Here is a 25,123-nt window from a genome sequence, read left to right as displayed (position 1 = left end):
ACTTGTATTTCCTGCAGATTTTGATCCCTGTGCCTTGAGACTGCCTTTATCCTCTTAACTCCTAAACAGGTTATGTCTTCTGTATGATGGGATACCTTGACCTAGACACCTCTGCTGAGCTACAAGAGTGGAGATACCCATTTGAACTTTTTGTGTTTGGGTCTCCTCAGCTCACAGGACTGAGCTCTTGGAAGGTTGGGATGTGAGGCTGAAAAGAAAGTGGAACAAAGAATAAAAAAATAAAAATAAGAATGAGAATGAGAATGAGAATAAGAGTAAGAATAAGAATAAGAAAGAATAAGAATAAGATGGGAATATGATAACATGGGTTGTGAGCAAGACCAGGTTTTGCAATTAGTGTCACTGTTGAGGGTTGAATGTTTCGTGATCAACCAGAATGTGTTGCAATACTGGGGTCCCATGCAATACAGCTAAGTGTAAAAGGCAGCCTGTCACCACCCAGACGAAAAGTAGTCGCTGTTGTCTTACTGCATTTTCATAAAACAAGGTGTAGCACTAACTTTTCATGTAGGAGCAGATTTATTGGTCCTATACATTGAATATGCCATGTGCACAGGGCCCTGTAAGATGTCACTTGTTCTGAGCTCTTATACCTAAACTCTCTGCTTCTGGAAAATATACTCTAGCAATACAACTTCTGTTTTGATCTTGAGCAAAAACCAGGTTTATCTATTATTCCCTAATCCTGCATTCCTCAGAATCAATGGGACTAGTGATCTACAGAGTTCAATCCATAATTTTGTATTTATATTTCAGTTGTGCAGTTCTTAAATTATATTTTAATTCTATGCCATACCTATCAAGTAATTCTGTAGTAAACTGCAGGTAAATATCTACTGAAGGCTATTTCCAATGAATCTCACTAACCCAAATATTTATTCAGCAAGTTCCTCTTGACTCTAATGTAGAAAAGTCTCTGTTTCTTTGTCCGTAGGAGACAAACTACAAGTCAGAAAATGCATATAAGGCAAACAAAATTATTTGACCATGATCATTAAATGATTGGTTAAATAGACATATTTAACCATTTCTTCTTCATTTCTGATTTACTATCTCCATAATAATAAAAGTTGACAATGTTATCTAAATTTCCTTGTTACGTTGACAAAAATGGTGATTCTGAGGCTTCAGTTTGGTCTATGCTTGAATTTTGCCAAAATGGCAAATTTACTTCATAATTAGAAGTGCTTTAAAATCCCCTTACCTTTATGATTGCAAAATAGGTTCTACATTCCCTATAGAAGTGGATGTTAATTAGGAGAACTTTTAACCTCCAATTACACAGAATCAAAGTTTATAGGCTTGCTGGAGGAAACATGCCCATGTGAGAAGACACTGATTAACATAAACTCTCTGTCAAGCATTTTTAATCTTTTATTCATGATTTACAGGACTCTGCTAAATCAGAACGTAGAATTTTCACTGCTTTTTCCAGGGGAAAAAGCAGACTTACTCTCTGCATTTGTCACTGAGATTGAGTATAGTACTGATCTTTTCTCACTTGAGTCATAATATTCTTTGAGGGTTAAAAAATTAATGAAATTCTGGTTGCTAGTGTTTATACATCCCTACAAGTAAGCCTCATGTGTTTTTCAGATTTAAAGTTAATAATGAATGATTCAAAGGTAACAATCATGACTTCTTACACCCCAGCCATGGTTCCTGTGAGAAGGAAGGGACTCATCCTTGTGTTCTGCCCACTCTTCATCTTTCCTTCTTTTCTTCTGTGCTGGAAAACTGTTTGCTGTTGTTTCTCTTTAAGTCACCCCCTGCTCATTTTTTGTTATTTGCACTTACTTGTCTCTTTCTACCCTTCATGCAGACCTGCTGCTGTAACGCTTCTCAGGCAACATGAAATTGTGAAAGATGGATTCATGCTGTTTCACACCTTTCAGCACAGTTTTTAAACAAGAGAAAGTAAAAACAAAAGCTCTTTTTCAAGTGAAAAAAAAGTTGAGTAAACTAACTACATTTCTTTCTTATCTTTTTATTGTTCATGCAGGTTCTTTCTCCTTTCTTAACTCCCTCTCTTGAATTTCTTCTTTCTATCTATAATAACTTATATTTAAAACTTAGGAAGACAAATTGCCCAAACTGTTGGGTATGTTCGTGGGAATGACTTTGCCAAAATAAACTATTTTTCTGCCTTTTCAGAATATAAATTATTCAAGCCACATTTCAAGGCCTGGACAAAATCCAGCAGGATGTTTATGAGAAAGTAGTCAGACAGCTCCTCTCCTCTAAGTAAACTCCAGTAAAAAAGAGAAGTAAAAGAAATATTTGTAACAAAGGTAGCTCCAGCAGCACCTCTATCACCCTGCCTAAGATGATTCTCTTATGCCATCCACTTCCCAGACACTTATGGACAGAAGACCTTCCCTTTCCAGAACCTTGAAGGTGGAAATACTGAAAAATCCACTCCTACTCCTTGATGATGTATTGTGTTAATCATGGTACAGTGATAAACTGTGGCAGACACAAGCTCTTTGTCATAGTCCATTGCTATGTTGCAATATTTTCAATCTATTCTTAGGCTACTGATGAATTTTATTATAAACTCTTCCTTTTTAAGATTTATACTGCAGTTCTGGCCTGTATCATGGCAAGTGACACATGGTTCCAGGCTCTAACCTAAGAGAGTTCATGTTCTATGAAAGAATTTATACTCCCAGTCAAATGTTTCAATTGTAAATTCTGCCTCAGCATCCTTCAGGCACCACATTGACACACAACTGTGTTCTCACCACCACTGTCCTCTGATTCCTTTGTACTATAACCTTTTGAACAGAGTAGAGAGATGTGACAAGACAGAGCTTCTTATAAGCAAATAGCTGATCCTGCTGGATGGAACAAAACCTGCTGTCCTTTTTTGGGTTTTCTCCTACAAAATTAAAACCTCTTATAAATTGCACAAGTTTGGCATCAAGAAAAAGAAAATCTAGAAATTTGGCTTTCCTGCTGCTTCCCTGAGGTGCTGAATTATTAGCTTTTCCTGTGGTGGTGAAAATAATGTCTGGAAACTGGCTAAGCTTTCTCAGGGAAATCCCTGAGCTGTTGAAAGAATCAAAGGAACCCTCTGCAGTCAAGAAAGAAAACCATGAGCTCTGCAAGTTTTTTCCAAAGGTAAAAGGAAAGCACCCCAGTGCCCAACAGAGAAAAGATATTGCTGTGAGGATGCTCACAGTAGCTTTGACCAACCTCACTGCAGTCAGTGAACAAACCACACTGAAACCTTTTGTGGTGGCTGACAAAGACAGAAAGGGCTGAGGGATGAGTAACCAGGATCTGCCCTAGGAAAGAGCACAGACATCAGACAGGGTCCCTGTCCCATCTCCCAGCATCTGAGAAGATGAAACACATTGTCCCTGAGCACCCTTAGAGGGAGAGTCCCTCCACTCACAAGCATTTGAAGCTTTCTGCGAACGTGTGGAAGCTGGCACAGACAAAACCAAGTTAAGTACAAAAGAATGTGCTGTGTAAACAGCAATTGTGTCCTGATCCATTGAGAAGGCTTAGCAAAAGTCCATCTCATGCCTTTCACCTCTGTCTTACTGATGTCTGGGAGGCAATGGTCCATGGGTTGTGTTTCCCCTTCACTCATAGTTTTGATCAGTTGTAGCAAATACCCACATCTCTCTAAAGAGCTGACTGGGACTCTAAGAATCCTTTTCCCTGCTCCAGCATGAAAACACCATCTTTAAAACTTCTGTGATTTAAAGGTTTTAATTTAAAGTTTATCTTGTCCAGTGATCTGCATCCTCCTCAATACCTCTCAGATCACAGAGAAGGTCTGAAACCATGAATATTTGCCACAGAATAAAAAAGGTTTTCTCAGTTCTTCTGGGCATCTGTCATGTGTCTGAAAATATAACAGTGACTAGAGAGATTCTGAGTACAGAGCCTAAGTTGAAAAACATCTTTACAGGAGTTCTCTTCCCTTTCAATCATGTGGGGAAGTGCCACAGTGCTTGTAAAGCAAATACTCAATTTGCATTGCCATCCACAATGCCAGTAATTAACTCACTGGCTAATTTGTTGTTAGCTGCAACTAATGGATTCAAGATGAAACATGTTCTTGTTTGATAATGAGCTGGTTTTTGGTATACTTCCTTCTTGCACAGAATCTGAATAATTTTACACCAGTGCCCAAGTTTCTAAATTCCTTAAAGGACAAAAATGAAATGTTGCATGCAGAGATATTCCCACCTCTCATAAGATCTGACATATTTCTACTGCAGCTCAGTTTTCAAGTTATACCTATTATTGAACGCTATGGATCCTCTTTTCCTATTCCAGTAGAAAATTCTGAATGGCTTTGAGAAACAGAAAGCGATGAAAGGCACTTCAGTTGCCATGAACAACCCAGAATTCATCTCCTCTTATTAAACAGCAAAAGTGGGTAACAATATGAATTTTAGAGGTCAGTAATACCCACAGTCAGGAAGGGGAAAGGCCTTCTGAACTTACAGGAGGAGGCTCTTGATCCTCACAGTATGGCATTTACTGGAGCGTATATTTCCTCCTCCTTCCTATACACCCCTAAGATAATTTTACGAATAGCCACAAAATTTGAGGTGTATCAGCAACCCCCCTTCTCCCCAAGGTCAGAAGGAATCCAAGGGAGGGCTGAGTGGGTTCAACTAGAATTATTCCCAGCAGTGCATGGATCCAGTAGTTCGGATGTGCTGAGACAACACAAAGAACAATTACATTTGTGCCAGAGTCTCGCGTCCCATTGCAAGAGCCGGCCATGAGACGTTTTCTCTTTAAATGCCACTTGTGCCTTACAAATTAATTAACAGAGGAATTTGCTTGCACTTCAGTTGTTCTCTTCTTTACGTAAGTGACCTTAGAGGGTTGCATAACCCAGAACAACACTGTGATTCACTGCAATGCTCTACCATATTTAGTCTTATTAGCAGCTATTTGAGAAACGCTGCTGCTCACTCTGGAGAGACATCATTTATAGTGCTATATAAAGGTCTCTATATTTTTTCCCCATGAAAAGGATTACTGCAGCATTCTTATCTGTAATGCAATCCAGAATAGGAAAGACTCATTGATTTTTGAGGAGGCGTTTTCAATATGGTGACCTGTTCCATACTTTCATTTGAAGTGTAATTATAGAACAAAAGACTAGGATGGGAAGTGCATGTTGTAGAAGAAAAAATCAAATGCACATTTTTTCTTGACATTTACTGAGAAAGAAACCTTGCCTGTTTTCTAAATGTTAATGAACAGTGAATACTAGAAGAACCAGGGCATTTCTTCACAGAGTTAAATACCTCAAATACCTACCATGCTTACACCAATTGCAGTGACAGTGTTCTGAAAAATAGGATGAGGACTGAATTTTTGCTCCTAATGTTAGCTCTTTTGCTGGAGAGGAACAGTCAGAAGATAGATCTGCACTGCATGAGCATTTTAACATCAAAGTCAAGGAACAAGACCCTTGTCACTTTGTCCTCCTGCACTATGACTGTCATTTTCTGGATTTTGACAGAGATAGTCCTAGTCTTGTTGGTGCAAGTGGAAGAGGAAAAGAAAGCTTGGTGCTAGTGTTAGTCTATTTGCCAGAAAATCCATATTTTTTGCAGCTTTAATGTATGCATTTTATAATTAATTCTGTCTCCCAAAACTTGAGACGATTCATCAGATTTGACACTGCCAATTTTAACAAGAAATTATTTTTCTTGGAAAAAAATAAACCTTTGATTCTGGTTAATCTTCATTTTTTATTTATGGGGAATGTCCATTTCCTGCCCCATCAGAGCAAGCCTCAACCAGGCCCTACAGACTTCATCAGAAACAATATAATTTTCAAGAGGCGAGACATTAGGAAAATCCTAAGAAGTGAAGAGCTAATTTCATATGAGGCACCTTCTACCAAAAGTAATATTCAAGGGCATTTCCAGGAAGAAACCAGCATCTTTGGATATTTGGTCTTTATAACATTTTCCTTTTTCCGTGGAGAAAATGAAAAAAAGAGGTGCCTATATTGCATATATATCTATATTGGATTCTTTTCAAAATAAGTATTTTTATTCTGTATGATCAAGTTATGCCTTCTCTTCTGCTATACATGATGTATATAAAACCTAAAAAGCCACCAGAATTGCTTGGTAGTTTTATGAAACTTTTAAAATGCAATATTTATGCTTCACAATTTTTTTTTTTTTTTATTTTATTTTTTTTTTTTTTTGGTATTGTTTCCAGTGTCACTGCAGCTTTTCTGAGACTTGTGGAAGAAAGAAAGAAATTAAAAGAAAAGTTATTTTTTTCACAGAGGGTAGGGGATAAAAGAGGTGCATCAATTCCTAACCATTTAAACTTTGGATTCATGTGCAGTAAAGACTTCAACAATGCTGTCAATACCTTGAAGATCAGTGATGCCACTGTGTGATATGGTAGAGAGATGTCAAATACTGCTGGAGGACACACATACATATATATCTTGCCTTTTTTAGCCCCTCCATCTTCAAGGGGAATATTCTTAAATCAGCAGGGCAGCAGGATTGTCACTGTCCTGATCACAGTTTTGCAGCCACCTCCACTCCAGCTATCACTCAGGAGATGTTGCCACGTGTTTCCACCCATCAGACAACTACCAGATCTCATCTTTGGAGTGTCAGGAGCTTCCTGCAGTCAGAAGATTACAGTGTGATAGCAGGTCTAGATGAGTCAGCCCGGGGGCTATAGAGATGACAGATAGGATGGAACAGTGCTCAATCACGACCTTTCAGATCAGAGTCCTGTGAAGCAACTTGCATTTGTTGTAACAGCTGCCATCTGTGAACAAGTTTCTGTTCTGTTCGGGGTCCAACAGCCCCCTCCATCACAGCTTCCTTGTGCTGTCTCTCTGAAGGGGAGATAGGAACACCAGGGAATCAAGCAAACAGAACTGGACATAAGGAAGTGTTTCATTACTAGGAAGGTATCACAGAGCTGGAACAGATCCCTGAAGCAGTTGTACAAACTCCACCCTTGAAGGTTTTTGGGATTTGTCTGAATGAAGCCAGAAGTGTTAATTCTGAATTGGTGTCCATCCTTATTTTGAGTGGAAGGCAGGGCTATATGACTCCTGAGGTCATTTCCATTTTCAAGCTTTTGTGAAATGCACCTTAAGTGTCCTGTAGGTAGCCAGCACCCTTTTTCACACTAATTTATAATGGAATTGAAGCTGCTCCAAGCACTGATTGCATGTTGCCCATCCAAACCTCACACTGGGCTAATGCTTTCAGGTAAAGAACAGGGATCAGAGTTCTGATGACTGCTGTGATTTCAGTGATGAACTTTTTTTTACCCAGTGCTGTGACTACTTTACTACACCAGGATTTACAACTGCTTTCTTCTTGCTGCAGGTCTGCTGGTTTAGCAAAATCTTCTGTTGAATTTCACTGTTTAATTCAGTCCCTCACCCTACTGTCCCTTAGACCTGCAAATCAGACAGAGCATTCTATAAGGACAATGGAAAAGAAAATGACTGTGGGGTAGTAAGAAAAGGTAGCTACAACAGCAAGTTGTGAACATACACATTTAAGCAGAGCTGAAAGAGTAGTTAGTGTCTTTTTGTCACACTGAAAAAGAGGGAGCCTGGAAGAAGCCTGCTGTGACCCCACTGATTATGTGGACTGTTAATGAACTGAAAGTACATATAAATTTGCAGATAACATGAAGGAGAAAAGTGTGTAAGCACTCTGGAGGACAGGTTCAAAACTAAAATTAATCTGGATAAAGTGAAAAAAACCCAAAACCAACAAACAACCCCAAAGCATGAAATCTGAAGGGAAGAATTCTGAATAGAGAAGAAGTAGTCCTCTAAGGAGACACTGAATGAATGAGTCTAAAATGGGGAATGATGTAGCAGGGAGAAGTACTGCAGAGCATAATGGATAAGTAAGAAAATAAGAGTTAACTGTGAACCTGCAGGGTAGAAAGGATAACTCTGTATCTCTGTTAACAGGGGAGTTACACGTAAGACACAGGAAGTAATTATTCTGCTCTATTTGTAACAGAGTAAGCCACAGCTGGAATAGTGGGTCCAGTTGTGATCCTTGTACACTGAAAAAATGTATAATTATTGGAGCCTATGAGAGGGATTAGAAACTTAGAAAATATGATTTAGGAGGAAAGAACAGGGTTTGTTGTAGGAAGCATAGGATTGCTATAGGGATGGTGATGATTCACTTTACTTTTTGCAATGTCTCCAGCAAACAGCTACTGAAAAAAATTCAGATCTGATTCCTCCCCAAAACAGATGGATGGGCTGCATGATAACTTTGATATCCTCCTCTACTCTTCCAGGACACGATGATTCGGACACAACTGTATTGTGCTCTAAGGAGTTATCTTGCTAATCCTCTTGGAAATCCTTTAGCCAGTTTTGTGGATAATTGTGTGAGAGCAGCGTGAATGAAGGAATGAAAACTGAGGACTAGAGGGCAAAGAAATACTGCCAGAAACTCCTGCTCAGACCAATTTTGCTGACTATATTTAAATCCTACTTCATCTGACACTTTGCACCAATATCGTGCATCATCCCCAGGACTCATATGTATTGCTGAGAATTTCTTAACTCAGGCTCTCCAACTTCCTTCTCCTCATGCAAGCAGCACATCCTGCCATGCACACTCCGATATGCCCCCTTACAGAATTCTTTTGCAGAACCTAAAGTGGCCTCAGAAAAGTGGCATGTTGTAGGCAAAAGGTTTTAATCTTTTTGAATAAGGCTTTATTGCTGAGTAGCCATGGGAACGTGTCTTCCTTCAACTCCAAGTCTGTATAAATGTACATCTCATTGTTCTAGTTCATGAGCAATGAGTTATGATTTGAGAGGTAGCACAGAGAGTGAGAAACCTCAGGAAAAAGATCTTTATAGAAAAGATGTAATCTTAATACTTGCACAAACCTCATTGCTGTATTTTTAAAGCAACACAGGGATTTTATTATATTTGATATTTTCAGTACTTGTCTTAAAATTTCCCCACCCCATAAGGAAGAAAAGCATTATATCTTTCTGTAGATTGAGCAGTGTCCATAACTGAGATAGTGATAGCAAGTCTCTCCACCTGCAGTGCTCTGCCAGCATGTCCTACCCTTCCAGGGCCTACTGGTGATGTACATCACTTCCACTGCACTGTGTAATTCTGATCCCATGTTAAATTTATTTCATTACATGTTCTGTACAGTCTGTACAGCAAAACCAAAAAACTGGTCTGTAAGAATGCATCATTGTCTAATGGCTGTCCCAGAGAAAAATAGAAAATAGCCACACCAGTTGGCTGCTCCAGGTGTTGCAATCCTACTCCCCTTTATATCCATCCCTGTGATATAATTCTGACTTGCTGTTACCCAAAATGGAGCCCTTTTTCTCTAATTATTCCCCCTGCATGAACTATTCAATGAGATTTCCTGAGTAAGTTGGACCTTTACTGGGGAAACCAGACTGACTCCAAACACTGTGATGCGGATAATTTTTGAAATGTGACTTCGTCTGTTGTTGATTTTGAGGTTCTTCTCCTGGGAACAGTTTGGCGCGTGTTGTACTGCTAATAGGTATGCATATAATTACAATAAATTATAATAAATAATGACTGTAGTTGCTGCTTGCAAGCTACAGTTTCATAGTACCCTTTAATATTTAAATATAAACTAGCTGTTACTATTGATTACTGTTACTATTGGTAGATATATACATATACACATACTTTTCTGGCACAACCTTTGAACGCATATATACATTTGCCTTATTTGAAGTAAGTACACTTAAAATAATAATAATGATTATAATAATTATAATAATAATTTAAAGCATTCTGTGATAAAGGTATTTAGAAAATGAATCTTATATTTCCTTTTATGTTAAGAAATCATAACTGTCACAAAGTCAAACCCAGTGTCACAGTAATGCTTTAAGTCACCACTGTTGCCAAAAAGTCTAGAGAAATTACTATCAATACCAACTTATTTTTGTTGGCTTATAATTTTGACCTTTCTTACTTTATTTTCTAACATGCATGAGAAAACTGCAAATGACCACACTGGAAAAAGTAAAGCATCATAAGAATATGCATTATTATAACAGCCTGGTTACTGTCCCTATCAGTGACTGTAACTCCCCTGATGAGTGTGACCATTAGAGGCAGTGTAGACATTACAGAACTGGCTCCCAAGGTGGGATTTGAGGGAAAAATAGTAGAAGAAATGTAAGTTGAGGAGTGGGGAGGATTCTTCTGAAAGGTCTAGCAGTTCTGGTAAAAAGCAGCTAAATATTGTAGTTTCAAAACAGGCAGCAGCAGAGGAGAGGAAACTGAGGCAAACATGAGAGACAGGAGAAAGCAGAAGTTCAATAGCAGCCATTCAAAGGCACATGAGTAGGGAGAAAAAGGACCTTCAGACTAAAGTGCCAAAAAGTAGGGTGGGCTGTTGTGATCATAGGCAGGAGGATCATTGCTGGTAGGGGGACTGGGAAAATGCTGTCCTTCAGCCGTCCTCTTGCTCCCATCCTCCTCCTAGCCTGGACACACCAAAAAAATCTGAACTCTAGGCCAGTGACTCATTTCATTGCACACAGAAATGCTGGTCATTTACTGGAAAGACCTGTCCTCCCGGATCTCCACATCTATCTGGAGTAGAGATTTGCATCACTATCACAGAACATGACACACAAAAAACTTGTTACATCTCTAAAGCTGATGTCAAATAGCTGATTTTATCAGATGGACACAGAAATTAGCTGTTCCATCAGTAGGGAGCCTCTTTTCTTCCTGGACACTTTGGCTTCTTTCCCTGTCTATAGTGACATATTAGCACACACTGGGGCTTATTATACTGCTTGTGGGTTTTGATGTTGTTTGGCAAATAGATAATTGCAATTCAGCATTTGTGCCCATTTGTTCAGAATAACTGTCTCACCAACAATGCAGAGTGAGGGCTTGCAAAAATTAAGGAAGTTGGTAAAACAGGCTTTCACTTCCAAGTTCTTCTGTCTGGATGAGAGGAGTCGAAGTGCACCCAGCTCCACTCATTCACGTATTCTGGTTCCAAAGGCACTACAGCCCTGTCTGTCCCAGGCTTTCCTCTTTTCCAGTGTACCACCAAGGTGAACCAGAGATTTCACAACCCATGACATGCAGAAGCCTACTCCTCTTGCCATCAGAAAGGTAATGATAGACTTTTCAGTCACACAAATCATCTTTCATTGATAAGAGCTCATTTTAATTCCCACTGATGCATAACCTAAGCACTTCCTGCAGCCCATGATATTTCCCCATTCTTTAAATAAGTTCACCTGGAAGAGCTCATAATAAGGAAAAATACTCTGAGTTGCATTCACTGAGAACCTTCAGCTGCTCTTTCAAATTATTTCATCAAAACTAATGAAAAGTTGATCCAATTTCCCTTAGCTTCACTTCACTTCACTTCATCCCTGAACAGTACTAAATCATCACCAGAAATTGGTTTAAGTATTAATGTTTCTGGAGGGGAAAACTGTTTTGCAGTGTTGTCACGTTGTATTTGTGGCGATAGGCATGAATGATGTGTGCATGCCTGTCACAGGACCACATTCTTGGCTCCTCCTCCAGGTCTGTGAGGCCCCATCCTCTCATCCTCACTCACCCTCTACAGGACTCCATAATCACCACATACTCTGGAACGTTAATCCAAGAAAAAAAGCTTCAGAGCTCTTTCTGTCCACAATCATGTCTCTCTATACCCTCAGTGAGGGATGGTTGTTGGGGCCCAAAGCAAGGCACAAAACCACAAAGATTTGAGCATAACAACATAACACCATCAATTTCTTTCCAGTCTTGCACTGCTAAAGTTTCCAGCTCTGCAGCCCTGGGGAAAAAAATGGCTTAATAGGTCTCTTGGGCTTAGATCTGGGACTTGGCAGCTATGTTGGTATTGTCATCACAGCTGTGGTTGTCATAGCAGTCACAAAATGGTTGTTTCTAAAAGGCAAGAACCAATGTTGCGAGATAAGACTTATGATATGAGATTGTCTGGTTAAATTTTTCTCTATGCTCAGGGGAAACTGATGGTGGGCACTAGCAGAAAATTGTTTTAAGGATGCCATATCAAAACGCTAGCAGCACATGTATTTGCAAAAACCACGAGTGCATAACTTGATTTTGTGGACAAATTATGTAACTGTCCGCATTTTTACTCAAACAGAGATTTCAGTCATGTACCTAAGCCCTGCTTTAAATTATTTGCATATGTATTTGTCTTTAGGGGCAGCCATACCACTGTGATAGGGAATATAAATGATGTTTTTAATTTTTATGGATTCCAGTTTCATTCAAATTTGACTTAGCTGCCTGCTCACATCTCAACAGATATAAATTTTGCTGGCAGGAATAAACGCTGCTTCAAATTGTGTGCTGTGAATTTGGCTCCTGCTTCTTTTTGCTCCTTGATTTTTAAAAAACAACAACAACTCACGGGGTGATCATTAGACATATATCTACATTAGTTATTAGCTTCAGCTTTGAAGCTATCTACAAGGACTCTCAGGTACATAACAAACCTTTTACTCACATTACAGCTATCTACACAATATTCCTCATCAAAGTGGAGCTGTAACACAGCTTTATCAAGGATGCCTTTTCCCTCTTTCTCGACAGGAGAGGAACTGGGAGAGGTGTAGAAAGGTGGATGATTGATGCTGGTAGTCTCCTTGTGCTAAATCTACCACTGAGGTAAGTTCAGCAGACCTGCCAGAGACAAGGATGGCCCACGCTCTGTGCCTCAGTGCATGGACTATGCGAGACTGGTCTGGATGGGTGAACCATGAGCCCACCTGCAGATCTCTCCTATTCTAACCCTAGGAAGGAAGAGGGGGTCTCCTTCCTGAGACAGAATAGGATTGCTGGTCAGGGGACGACATCCTATCTGACTTTGAGAGCTCGAAAGAGACAGAAGCTTTTGTCCATGTAAGGACTTTTCCTTTCAGCCCTTGCAAAGGGTGAATGCCCAATGATAGGAGCAAATAAATGGTGGCAGAAGAGTAGGGGGAGGATCCAATCCTTAACGTGATTCTTGTTTTTCCTTCCGTGGTGCGCTCAGGCAGCCCCTACAGCTGGGACATGAGTCATATGCTGCACTTACATTTACACTGTCATGTCTTTTCTAAAGATGCTTTGTACTACCACTGTTCAGTAGTGGAGCCTTAATCTCTCTGTTAAACACAAGCCCATGTGTTTCTGGTTCATAAGCAAGATTTCTAAAAGCTGAAGAACTGACACTCAAGACAGCTAGTCCCTAAAATAAGGTTGTGAAAACAGGTTTACCACCCAGGTCTGGGTGTATTAGCCCAAGGAACTATTAACATTCATTTACTATTGTTGAATCCCTCTGAGAAAATGAGGTTATCACTTCATACAGATTAATCAATTACTTTGCTTCAACCTGCATACATCAGATTTCATTACCTTCTCATATACTTTACCTCAGTGATTATTTGAAGGAGGAAAGTACCAAAGACAACAGAGGAAGAAGCATATGTTGCTGTGTGCAATGAAATTTTATATCAAATAGTATGGTATTTTTATCATGAAATAGAAAGATCAGTATTACATGGCCTTCCTTTTTTTATACAAACAGAAACTTAAATATAAATCCACTTAAAAATTAGTCCAAAGGGTGACCACTGGAAAAAGAAAAAAGAAATCAAAATGTCTACACGATTTTCTAAATGTTGCTAAATCTCTAAATGATATTTGTCTGAATCGTGGTCAGTCAATATCACAGCAGATGGTGCCTGACAATTTCAATCCTGTTATGAACAGTATCACCAAAACCATTCAGTCTTCTGTATTGTACAAAATCTAGCACACAGGGATAGTTGTTCCCAAATCCTTAGTTATCATCTCACTTTTGTCACATACATTCTTTTTGAGACCTCAGGGCATAAATTAACAACAGAAGTTCATGGTTTTTCTGCACTATGAGACAAAGTAATTTTATTGAGTGTTTGCCCAGGGTAAAGGACCGTAATGATTCTGAAAGCAACGCATAAATAAAAGAGAGGTGGTAAAATAGTGTCAAGAGGCTTTCATTTTAGCCAAAAGTAGATCAATGTACTTAGAGCTTTAATACTGATCAAAAGACAAGATGAGACATCAGATTTCACTGTTTTTTAGCAGATCAGAAGAGTAGAGAGTTCAAATTATCAGCTAGATAAAAGAGGTACACTTTATAACACTACAAACCACAGGAAAATAGATACTGATCTTCACATTAGTGCTGAATGCAGTTTTCCTGAGCCACTATGGGAGCAAGCAGCTCACATCTCCAAGGAATGCAATCTGCTCACATAGCTGAGGAAGACTCGGGCATATTCCCAGTTAGGTTATTGCTAACAAGAGGTTAAAGAGATCCTACTGGCACTGTACATCATTAAAACTGGTAGTTGTAGGAAGTAGATAATTAGCAGCTGATAATTTAATAGAGATTCTGGAGCAGTGCCTGGAAGTTCTCTAGGAGGGAGGCTCAGCTTACAGGTCCTCCTGTAACATTTACCCCAAAATAAAGGACCAACCAGACTAAATAACCATGTGGAATGGGCATAATGGCGCTGATTTCATAAACTGCAGTATCCCAGAAAGAAGCTACTAAATATATCTATGGAATTCTATGAGATGGGAGATATTATATCATGCTCTTAATACCGAAAACCCTTCATACACACTTGTTCAGAAAAGGACATTCAAAGGTAAGTGAAGGCCCCCTAAGAGAAGCCTCTTCATTGTTGGAAATCTAGTGTCATTAATATATTCTAAGCAAACAAAAGTGAGAAATTATTAAACCTTCAATTAAGCACTGTCAGATATACTATAATTATGTGAAAGCAATACCATGCAAGATGAATTGTTAAACAGCTGAGAGAAACAGTGGATAAAGGAAAATTATTTAATATAGGTTATTATTAAATTACAGATGTTTCAGTCAAAGGTAATATGCCATGTATGAGATGGTAAGATGTTTTTACTTTCATATTGCATACCTGAAGTTGCAAAGCAATGCCCAAGACAACAGAGAGCCTCTAAAATGACTACAGACCTCTTTGCAAGAGGGTTGGTAGCCCCCACAAGACAGAATGACACATCCCATTCTAGCTAGACTCTTTTTGCTTTTTAAAACTGCCCTAATTCATCTCTGCAGTTTGCAGGAAACCATCAAAATTCAGCAGACAGAAAGCCCTCAGGCTAAAGAAATACTTTCTCCCACCAAATTCCATTTAACTTTGTTTGAGTTATAAACTGTTAAAAACCACAAGATCCCCATTAAAGCTTGACAACCTCAAGAAAAACTATTTCTGGCAAAGTGACAAAACAAGTTTAAAAATTAGGGAGGGAAGAGGATTTATTGGTTTATTGCACTGCCAAGGAGCACTGGTGGGATGTGGGAGACACCAGACCACCTGGGCCAGGTCTGGTTGCTCTGGTCACACCTCTCCTTACCATCTCCTCTGGCCAACAGCTGGCACAGCAGCTGGAGCACTGCACCACCGTGCCAGCAAGGCTGAGTCCCACGTGACAACCTGCTCCTGACGAGGTTAAGATTGCAAAGATTTATTTCAAGTTTTTTCTTTAAAAAAAAAAAAGTTAAATTTATAACCACCTGAATAATCTTGGTTCTCTAATTAATTCTCTACATCCATCATGATATAGTCTACTTTTATTCCTCTGTGCTATTTTTTCCCTTGTTGTGATCCGATTCATCCCACGTAGTGTAATGATATTCCTTGCAGAGGGGAAAGAATAGTGATAGCACATACAGCCATGATATGATTTTTCCTTCACTTATTGTGCCCTGGTAATGCAATGCAGAGCAGGTCCTTTTCCCCCCACTACAACATACAAGAAATATTGGTGAATCATTAGGCATTTGATGAATTTTCTTTTCTAATTTCTGACCATTTTTCCCTAACTTCCTGGTTTTGATGTGTCATAGACTTGTTTTGTTTAATTAAGTTTTGTCTATAAACTTCCTTTCAGTCAGAAAAAACTATTGTGTCATTCAATCAATGCCCCTAGCACCATAAAAATTTTATTATTATTATGTTTTTCTCACTATTAACATATTCTAAAATATTGCAGCTATCTTAAGTCATGAGCTAACAGAATTTTTATTGAAAGATTACTTTGTCTTTGAGATTTTACTGATGGAAATTTTTGCCTGACAAAAATAGTTTCTTTAAAAAAATTTTTTTTAAATTCACATTTCTGTCTTGTAATTCCATGTCTTTGTTTCTATGTCTTTTTTAAGCACCTTCACTGCTTTTAATACTCAAAACTTGGCAGGCAGTAAAGTTTTCAGTTAATCAGCATATACACAAGTTAAAGCTTTAATTTAAGTTTAAAGCTTTTAATTTAGCTCCTCAAATATTTTCTCCCAAGTACCAGGCATTTTGTCAGTGATGTTGCAGGGGCTCAGACACTGCTAAATTCTACGGAGCAGTTAATCTCAGCTGCATAATTTAGCTTCAGAGCATACAAAAATCAGAATTCAACTACAACTGAGTATGACTGCAACCTGCTACAACTGTTAAAAAAGTAAAGGCAGATAGAATATTATGACAGGCAATTTTAAGATAGCTAGTGAGCCCTTATTTTATGATATTTTTTTAGCCTTTTCCTTTCTATTTATGTATGTATTTTATGTATGACAATGTGTACGTATTTATATGCAAAGCATCCCTTTGCTCACAGCTCAGGCAGATTGCACACATTAGTCTTTTTAGTGAGAACCTCCTAAAAAAACTAATGAAGAGCAGCAGCTGCCCTGCATGGATTTCAGGTATTTTACTGCAAAGGTTTAGTACACTGTGTGTGCACAGCAGAGCTTTGAAACTGGGAATAAGCCCTTTTAAGATTCTATTAGAAGTAAGAAAAAGTGAAAGGTCTTTGGCAGATGTCTTACCAGAAACTGGGTATTTCTACCCAATTTCTTCAGCTTATGAGGACAGAAAGGCTCCGGCCCCATCGAGCTCGGGACACTGAGTGTCAGCCTGTCCTTGGCTGATGAGAAAGCCGGAGACAGGAGAAGTGATGGGCTCCTTCACATTCAACCTCCCGGCAAAGCATTTTAGAGACTACTGGGGTGGAAGATGACATGAAGAAGAAAAATTTGAAAATTGCCTCACAATTTTGTTGTCAAATCAAGAAACCTATCAAAAAGTTAGGAAGAGCTGAGGGAATTATTATTCCACAGGGACTTTGTACAGCTGGCGTGGAACTGTCTGTTCCTGAGGATGGCTCTCATTCCTCCAAATCAATCAGGTGTCTGAGGGGAGGGCCTGTGGGCAGGATCTCAAACATCAGTTTAAATCTACAGAGGACACTTAAAACCAAAGGATGTAGCACTTCCTTATAAATTGTTTACAAAAATTATTCCACCTGCCATAGCAATGGAAAAAGCAAAGAACTGCAGCTGAATTTGTATCACACATGGAACTTTTCAACTGAAGAAGTCCTTATGCACAATGTTCACCAAAAGCAGAGTTACCCACTGTTTGCATCACAAAAGGTGTTTATTGTGCCAACATACTGTGGACTGGAGTGACTGATTATATCAAAGCAGGAATCTGCACATTGATTGCACATTGATCTAGAAGTAGTTGATGACTCTGCTTTGTCATGCCGCTGATGACACAGTAGAGATCGTGATAACAATATTTTATCAATTAATCAAGATATAGTACTTACGGTGAATCAGAGGAATGAGCTTTCCTGGAATTACTATAGAAGTGACTTTGCATGGTTCAGTAGAGAGAGCAATAGCTCCCATAAGACTTAATGTACTTTACAGAGACACATTTTCTTAATTACTTGTAGGCATGTAAATGATCACAGTAAGTTCCTAACATGAGACAAAAGAAAACTTTTGAAACATTTAGCCAAAGAAAAGAAAACAGCCACCACAGATCTCTACCATATATTGAAAACATTTTTTTTTAAGCAGATCCCTCTAATTGGACAACAAAATTAATAATATTGTTCCAAGATTTCCATAAAATGTTTTATCTTCATAAGACAACAGCTTCAGGCATCCTTCACAGAATACTAACTTGCTGTTCAATTGAAAAAGATTTTAAAGCCAATGTAGAAAACAGCAAACTTTTTCTATGGCCACTGATGATGCAAACCAAGTATCTACAAAAATGTTTATGATAAAATGTTTGTTACTGCATGATCAACATGGGAATATTCCATGATGTTCAAGACACCAATAGAACCTGTGTAATGCTTGTAAATGTGAGGAGTGTGCTGCAGTCAACTAGCTTCAATTTGGTCATACATCATCTGTGACAACATTATGACTTTACTGCTAATGAGGACTTTGGGATACACCTTTCTGCCCACAGATATATGGAGAAGGATAGCAAATGGCTTCTTGCCAATTGCCTTCATCTATACAAACAGCAAAGCATTTAAAGATAAATCAAGAGATAAAACTGTGGACTGTATAACAATGAGTTTGCCTTATTTTACTGGAATTCCAAGTTTCAAAACTACTGAAGATCCTAAATTTGCTGAGTTTGAAGCAGTGAGGTAAGGTAGCCTGCACCATGGATCTTTCCATGTCTTGTGATTGACAAAATATTAAAATGGTTTTCTGTTAAGAGGAGTTCCTACAGAATGGTGGGGATTTCCACCTTGAAACTTCTAAGTTGTTAAAAACAACACATTTTGGGAAGAAGCAGACATATTTTTGGTGGCTTTTCTTTTGCTCAAAAAATGAATACTTACAACCCTTCCAAAATCAGAATACTCCCTATGTGATGAAGTTTATGAACTCATAGAAAAGTAAAACATAATAGAAAAAACATCAAGTTTGTTGGTCAAGGATGTCATTCATATTTAAAACCATGACATGACAAAGCAGGTAAAAGTAGAAGTGAAACATTATTTAGAGGCATAAAATCCATATAAATTTCTCAGTATATCATCCTAATCTACTCACTTTTTTAAAAAAATACAATTACTTTTTACAGAAGACATAAAGATTCCTGGAAGGTTGAAGCTTGATAAAAAAGCTAGATCATAAAAATATATATGTATTTTTAAAAAATTGTGTACTGAAAAATTCGGTAAGAGATTTATACATATTTCAGGAATTTTACTTTAGAAAATAGGTAATATTCAACCTTAAAATCTTGTTGTTTCAGTTTATTAAACCGTATGGGTTAAGAACCACTCTATTATGTCCAGCTTAAGCTGGTTCTTCCAATTTTGAGGGGATTGTTTCAGTGAGCTAGTTTCTTTCTAGTTCTTCTTCCATTCCATAAAGCTGTCTGCTGTAGTCTGTTCTTCATTTTTACTGGCAGTAAATGTTTCACTAAGATATTTTCTCAATCAGAAACACTGTCTGGAGAGTCAACAACTTTTTTATTTACTTCTCTCTGTAATGTATTCATGTTAGCTTTTCATTGCATATGGGGAAAAAGAGGAAGTGGTTTTTTTGAGTTGACAAATTCCATGCAATGTACTGACAGTTAATGGAATGTGAAACATGTGGGCATAACAGCAAACTAAATGAAAATGACTCTTAATATGTGTGTTTATTTTGCTACCACATAGTTTGAGAAAATGCATATTCATTTCAAATAGCTGTGCAAAAAATCATCTGGTTTTGTGCAACAAGTTTTAATCCTTTTTTACAGGTATTGAGCTTTACATTTGCCAGTAACATTACAGTATAGTTACTGTTGACACTGTAATGGACACACAGCTGCAGCAAGGAGAGGATAAAGGAGTGGCATTTGTTGTAGAAAATAGGATAAAAACACCAAATAGGACAATTTTCATTTTCTTCTCTCCCTCTTGCTTATTTTTTCCTTTCATACATGTTAGCACACCTCTTGTATATAAAGACAAATGTATATGTTTCTTTGAAATAAAAATAAATTAAATAAATTAACGAAAGAACCTGAACTTGGAGTTCCAATTTTAGTTCCTCCAAAGGGGTTTGCAAACTCCACTCACGTAAAAGCAGAGCCCAGTGCTATGTGTCAGGTGGAGGGAGCACGGTCAGGTTGTGGGGAGGCTTTTCTGCCTACCTCTCTGCAGATGCCACAGGACTCTGGCAAAATTGGCTAGAGCAGGTACTCCCTGTATTCATCCTTTATGAGAGTCTTACCATGATGGCAGACCCATGGCAACAGGTTTTCCATCATACCTTTCATGCAGGAAAACAGCTCTGGTACTAAACCTCTACTTAGAGCTGGGCTTAACTTTCTGGGAACTCTGACAGGGAGCAAAATTATCCTCCTTGACAGAGCAAGATCCCCATGGAGAACTTGAGTACCTGCATGGAGGGAAAGTGATCAGAACTCCTATTTCAAAGCTCTCTACATAAGAAGTGAGGGATTCTCTATTTGTAGTTGTATGCTATTTTTTTCCCCCCCTGCAAAATAGAAAATGTGAAATACATTCCTAAAGCCTGACAGTAACTGCATTTTGAACTTACTCAGGTTTACAGAGAGGTAGGTAGCAGATCTGTGACTTCACTTCAAGCTAAGGCCAGGTTCTGTCCAGTGTTTTCCTGGGTAGCTGTGATTTGGAAAAACAATACTTCCCAGAACTTGCAATGCAGGTTGTTGTTCTCCATGCATATTCACTGAGATTAATTTGAACAGAATGAGTTGTTTCATCTAAAGGTTTCTATTTAGTTGTATGCCAAACTTATCCCATTATAACTTAGGAAGTGCTGCTCAGCTGAAGAACAATTAACAGGCAGGATGAAGGACGACAGTCAGGGGAGTGATGGTGTAGGTTAAGAGCTTGTAGCAAGTGTAAGAAGTCCAGGTAGCATTCAACAACAGGAAAAAACTATTCTTATCCTCACACACAAAAGAAAAATGAAAAGTACTTGCAACAGTGTGATTTACCATTCTCTATCCAACACAAAAGATGATAAAAAAAGGAATATAAAAGTTGGCAGAGGAAAAGCAGCTGCTGAGGTAAGCTCTTCCAGCCTCAAAAGGAAAATTGGAAAAATTATAAAAGTGGTCAGAACAAAGAACCTGTGACCCCTGGACCAGAAAGCTGAATGCACATACAGCTTGTGTCTTGGTATTCATGTACCCTTTGGCACTCCACAGTACCCACTGCTCCCTGGACAACAGAGAAATCAGGTAAATTTAGAAAGGAGTACTTATTGCTGCTTAGTTTTGTGCAATTTATTTTTGTTCCCAGTAAGTTTCTCCATTAGGTTTGTACTATCTCTGCCTTCACTACCAGCTGTTTGATTACTTGCTGCCTGGGTTTATCCCTGCAACCACAGCCATGGCAGTGAAGCAGAAAAAAAAGGGTGAGGGACCAGAGGAAGAACAGCTTAGGTGATGGCAGAGTTTCTTTCTAAGAGGAAAAGTTGTAGGTGAGAAAATAGTAATGGTAGGTCAGTGTTCAGTCAGTGGAGTGTAGTTTTAAGTGCAAATTAAAGCTCAGAGGAAAGTGAAACTCTGAAAGTGGGGTTGAAGCCAATTAAATAGAAATGCAGCCTGAAACTCTCTACACCACAGCTCTGTCACTAAAGCCTGTTTCCTTCACTAGGAGATGCCTTTCCCATTAAAAAAAAACCACACTGCCTTGTTCTTATCTCAAAATAACTCAAAGTTTTCTTCCTTTGGTTATAACTGTTCAGTTCCTTGTCATGGCAGGAAACTGAGTTAAACTGAGTTGCTGTTGTAATTTTCTGGAGTCAATTTGAGGTTCATGCAAGCACATTAGGGAGAAATATACTGAGCTCCATGGGGTCTTAGTATGGACTCTGTGTGTAATATCCCCTCTTCTCCACACCTACCCCAAAACAGTGGGGTAGACAAAAACACTCCCAGTACTTACAACTATTGAACTTATAATTTCAGTTTTTCAAGTAATTTACAGATGATTGAAATGCTGATAACAGCTCCAAAATCCAGCCTCCAAAATTATTGCTGCCACTTTTGACCATATGTGTCCTAAATATAACTTGGTTTCTTCTATGAAAACTATGATTAGGAGACTCACTCTGCTCTATATTTTTTAAATTACTCCACAATTATTTCCCTCTGTTTGCTACTTTGCAGCTCTTAATGCTTCCTGTGGCACGAATCTCCATTGACTTTCAAAGGACTTTGTTACAGCTTTGCTTTTTAAGACCCTGACTGGAGATTGCACCAGAATATACAGCCAGGTAGAACCAGGGAGGAGCTTGTAAACAGAGCACTTGTTCGTCTGTTTACCACTCTGAAACTGTTAACAAAGGAAGGACATTACTGAAAAAAAAAATAACATTGGGTTATAGTAGGTTAGAAACTGAGTCAAGAACATGCTGGTGCAAGTAACTTCAATCCAGTTGTGTGGTCTTCAAACAGAGGCTTCAAATGTAGCAAAGGTATGAAATTTTTCTATCCCACACAGCACTGTTGAGAACCTGTCTGGAGCACAAATTTGTAAAAATATCATGAAGATCACAGAAAAAAGTAACATTGTTTCTGAGAGCTTTAGAAAACATACTGATGAGAAATGATTTTCAAGAATTTTCTTGCTTCTATCTAGAAGAGAGAGACCTAAAGAAAAGAGAAACAGAGGTCAAATGTCTTCCACACCTTCCAAAAAAACCACAGTTTTCATAATGGACTGCAATCAATGGTTTCATTTTGCACTGGGCATGGAATGGAAGGTTCTCTGCCACAGAAGATAAATAATCAAATATCAGAGAAAAACACCTTCCAGAGGTAGTGATATGGTAAAACATGGATACTAGGAATATGTGTCATTTTCAAAGCAGTGCCAAGAACATGTAAGAATCTGCCCCAGAGAAGGGAGGTGGCTAAAAGGATTTCTTCAAGACTCTTACAGGATTAATATTTTCTGTAGTTTGTGCACAAGTTCTACACATCCAGCTTTCAGAGTATCCCACCAAACTTCCCTCACAGCCAATTGAAAAATGCTGCTGTCATCACCAGAAACTCCTAGAGAGATTTCATTCATCAAATATCTGTTGGCATTAGCTGCCAAGTAGACAGCTGTCCTAGTAGTGAAGTCTTCTCTTTTATGGTTCCTCTTCTTTTGCTGGCAATGTTTCATGCTAGTCTAGTACATATTGTATATAATAATTTTTTTCTCCTCATTTCTGCTTATAGAAATTTTCTGCCTTCATAGATCTCAAGCATCTTTTGTTTTATTTTGTGCTGTATGTAATAGAAATATATTATCTCTATAAACCATATGTTAAGCTGACTTTTACAATGGAACAGCTGCCTTGGATTTGGTGGGATGGTTCAAAAAGCTCTCAAGAGCACTTACTCTAAAATCACTGGAGCAGGTTTGTATTCCTCTGACAGAGCCCCCGGTGAATGTTCAGCAAGCACATACCTACTCGTGATGTGATATGAACCAGGTGTTAAGAGGAAAACAGGATGGACATTTGAATGGGGAGGTGTCATTTCAGTGACTGATACTGAAAAGAAATTATTTTTAGGCAGGAGGTGTTGATTGCTGCTTCAGTCCCAGCCTAGATTTTAACAAAATTGTGTCACATGCACAGGATCTTCCTGCCTTAGCCTTCTAACTGAAAAGAAGATTAAATAAAAAAAACCAAACAAACAAAAACCTGTAATGTACTCTGAATGGTTTATCCTGTAAAACTGTGATACCCAAGCTCAGCTGAGGTCTGTAGTCATCATCTTAAACCCCTTATCACCTACAGTGTTCACACATAAATTATATTCCCTCCAATCTCATAAATTCTAATTAGCTTTAACTCTGATGCCTTACAGTTTCTGATTAAGGAGATCATAGTATCTCACTTTGCTGCAGGATCCCTCAAGAAGGAAAGTAGAGCATTTCAATGATAGTCTGATATGATGTTAATAACCTACAAGCATTATATTCAGACCTGATATCCTTAATTAAGAAAATTACAGTTGTCCCATTTGGAAGCTCCTAAGAAATAATAGGACAGATAAAAGTAAAACATTTACAAAATGAAAGCAGACCTTTAGCAATGTAGTTTTGATGACTAGCCTTAAGGAAAACTCATATCACAAATGTATTTTGTACTAGTGTAGTTCACCATGGAGAAATTCAGGAGCTGGCATCTGAATTATATACTTGCTGGTTTTAGCTGGAAAAGTGCTGAAGGGTTTACCTCATTGCTGGTATGACATGTTGCCTGCAACCTGGGGACCCCAATTTTCCTTGAATTATTGTTTGGTCTTCCTTTAGCTAATGCTGCCTTTAAAGATAGAAAAGCCAGTTGCTTCTCAGATTTTACAGTTTGTGCCACTAAAGACAATGATCTGCCATACTCTGTGCTTTCTTCACTTTTGTTCTAGGCTTGTCCTTTTTATCCTCAGCCTTTATGGCATGGTTACCAATTTGCTTTGTATTTCCTGCTGGCAAACTCTTGTGCTATTTTTTGTCTATGCAGACTTACTCTGTTCCTCAGACATGCTTTTTGAGTGCTACTTTGAAAATTCAATTTCCCTGGGCTAAACTCAGTTTCACTTTCATTGTCTATTCCCAAATATTTTTTGGCAGCATTATAGCACTCTGACTATCTTCTTAACTCAAAGAGAGACCTATCCTGTGTCAACAACAGTAACATCCATTTCCACTACTGTAACTTAAAGCTAGACTGCTTGCCATGTCTGTCTGCACTGAGGCAAGCCTTCCAGAATGATTTAGTGTTCTTGCAGACATGAAGGGTGCTGTATACACAAATAATGATGTGCAACATGTTGAGCTGGTTTTAAAAATATCCTTTACAAAGGAAGTGTTGACCAAAAATTTAGGAACCAATATATTTTGCCTCATATAAAGCAAAAACAATAATGCATGGATTTTTTTGCCATTACCTTCCTCACTTACTTGTTTTTCTTCACTTCTTCTGCTGGAAAAGAGTAGGAAAAGAGTGAATAAGAAGCAGTGGAGTGAATGGGGCAATTTCTCAAATTTTCCTTCTTCTAAAGAGTTTCGTTCTCTCTTTTCTTGTTCTCCCTTTCTCTGTCTATCATCAGCGCAGTTTTAAAATAGAAAGGAAGAAAGTAAAAGAAGTCCTGAATCTTTTTTTTAAAAATCTTCCCTCTCCCTTACCATTAAGAAGG

The 25,123-nt window shown here is 38.4% G+C and overlaps 1 long non-coding RNA gene across 1 annotated transcript in view; it reads right to left on the bottom strand.

Moving 5' to 3' along the window:
- Nucleotides 1–25,123, bottom strand: part of LOC131586011 (uncharacterized) — an 86,443-nt gene that overhangs the window by 41,349 nt on the left and 19,971 nt on the right. The window contains exon 3 of the long non-coding RNA XR_009279076.1: nt 24,888–24,906. This is a non-coding gene — a long non-coding RNA (uncharacterized LOC131586011). The remainder of the gene's footprint in view (nt 1–24,887; nt 24,907–25,123) is intronic.

This window comes from Poecile atricapillus, chromosome 1 (genome assembly GCF_030490865.1).
Source record: "Poecile atricapillus isolate bPoeAtr1 chromosome 1, bPoeAtr1.hap1, whole genome shotgun sequence".
Taxonomy (NCBI): Eukaryota; Metazoa; Chordata; class Aves; order Passeriformes; family Paridae; genus Poecile; species Poecile atricapillus.
The sequence above is the reverse complement of the archived record's forward strand: the minus strand, read 5'-3'. Positions and strand labels throughout refer to the sequence as shown.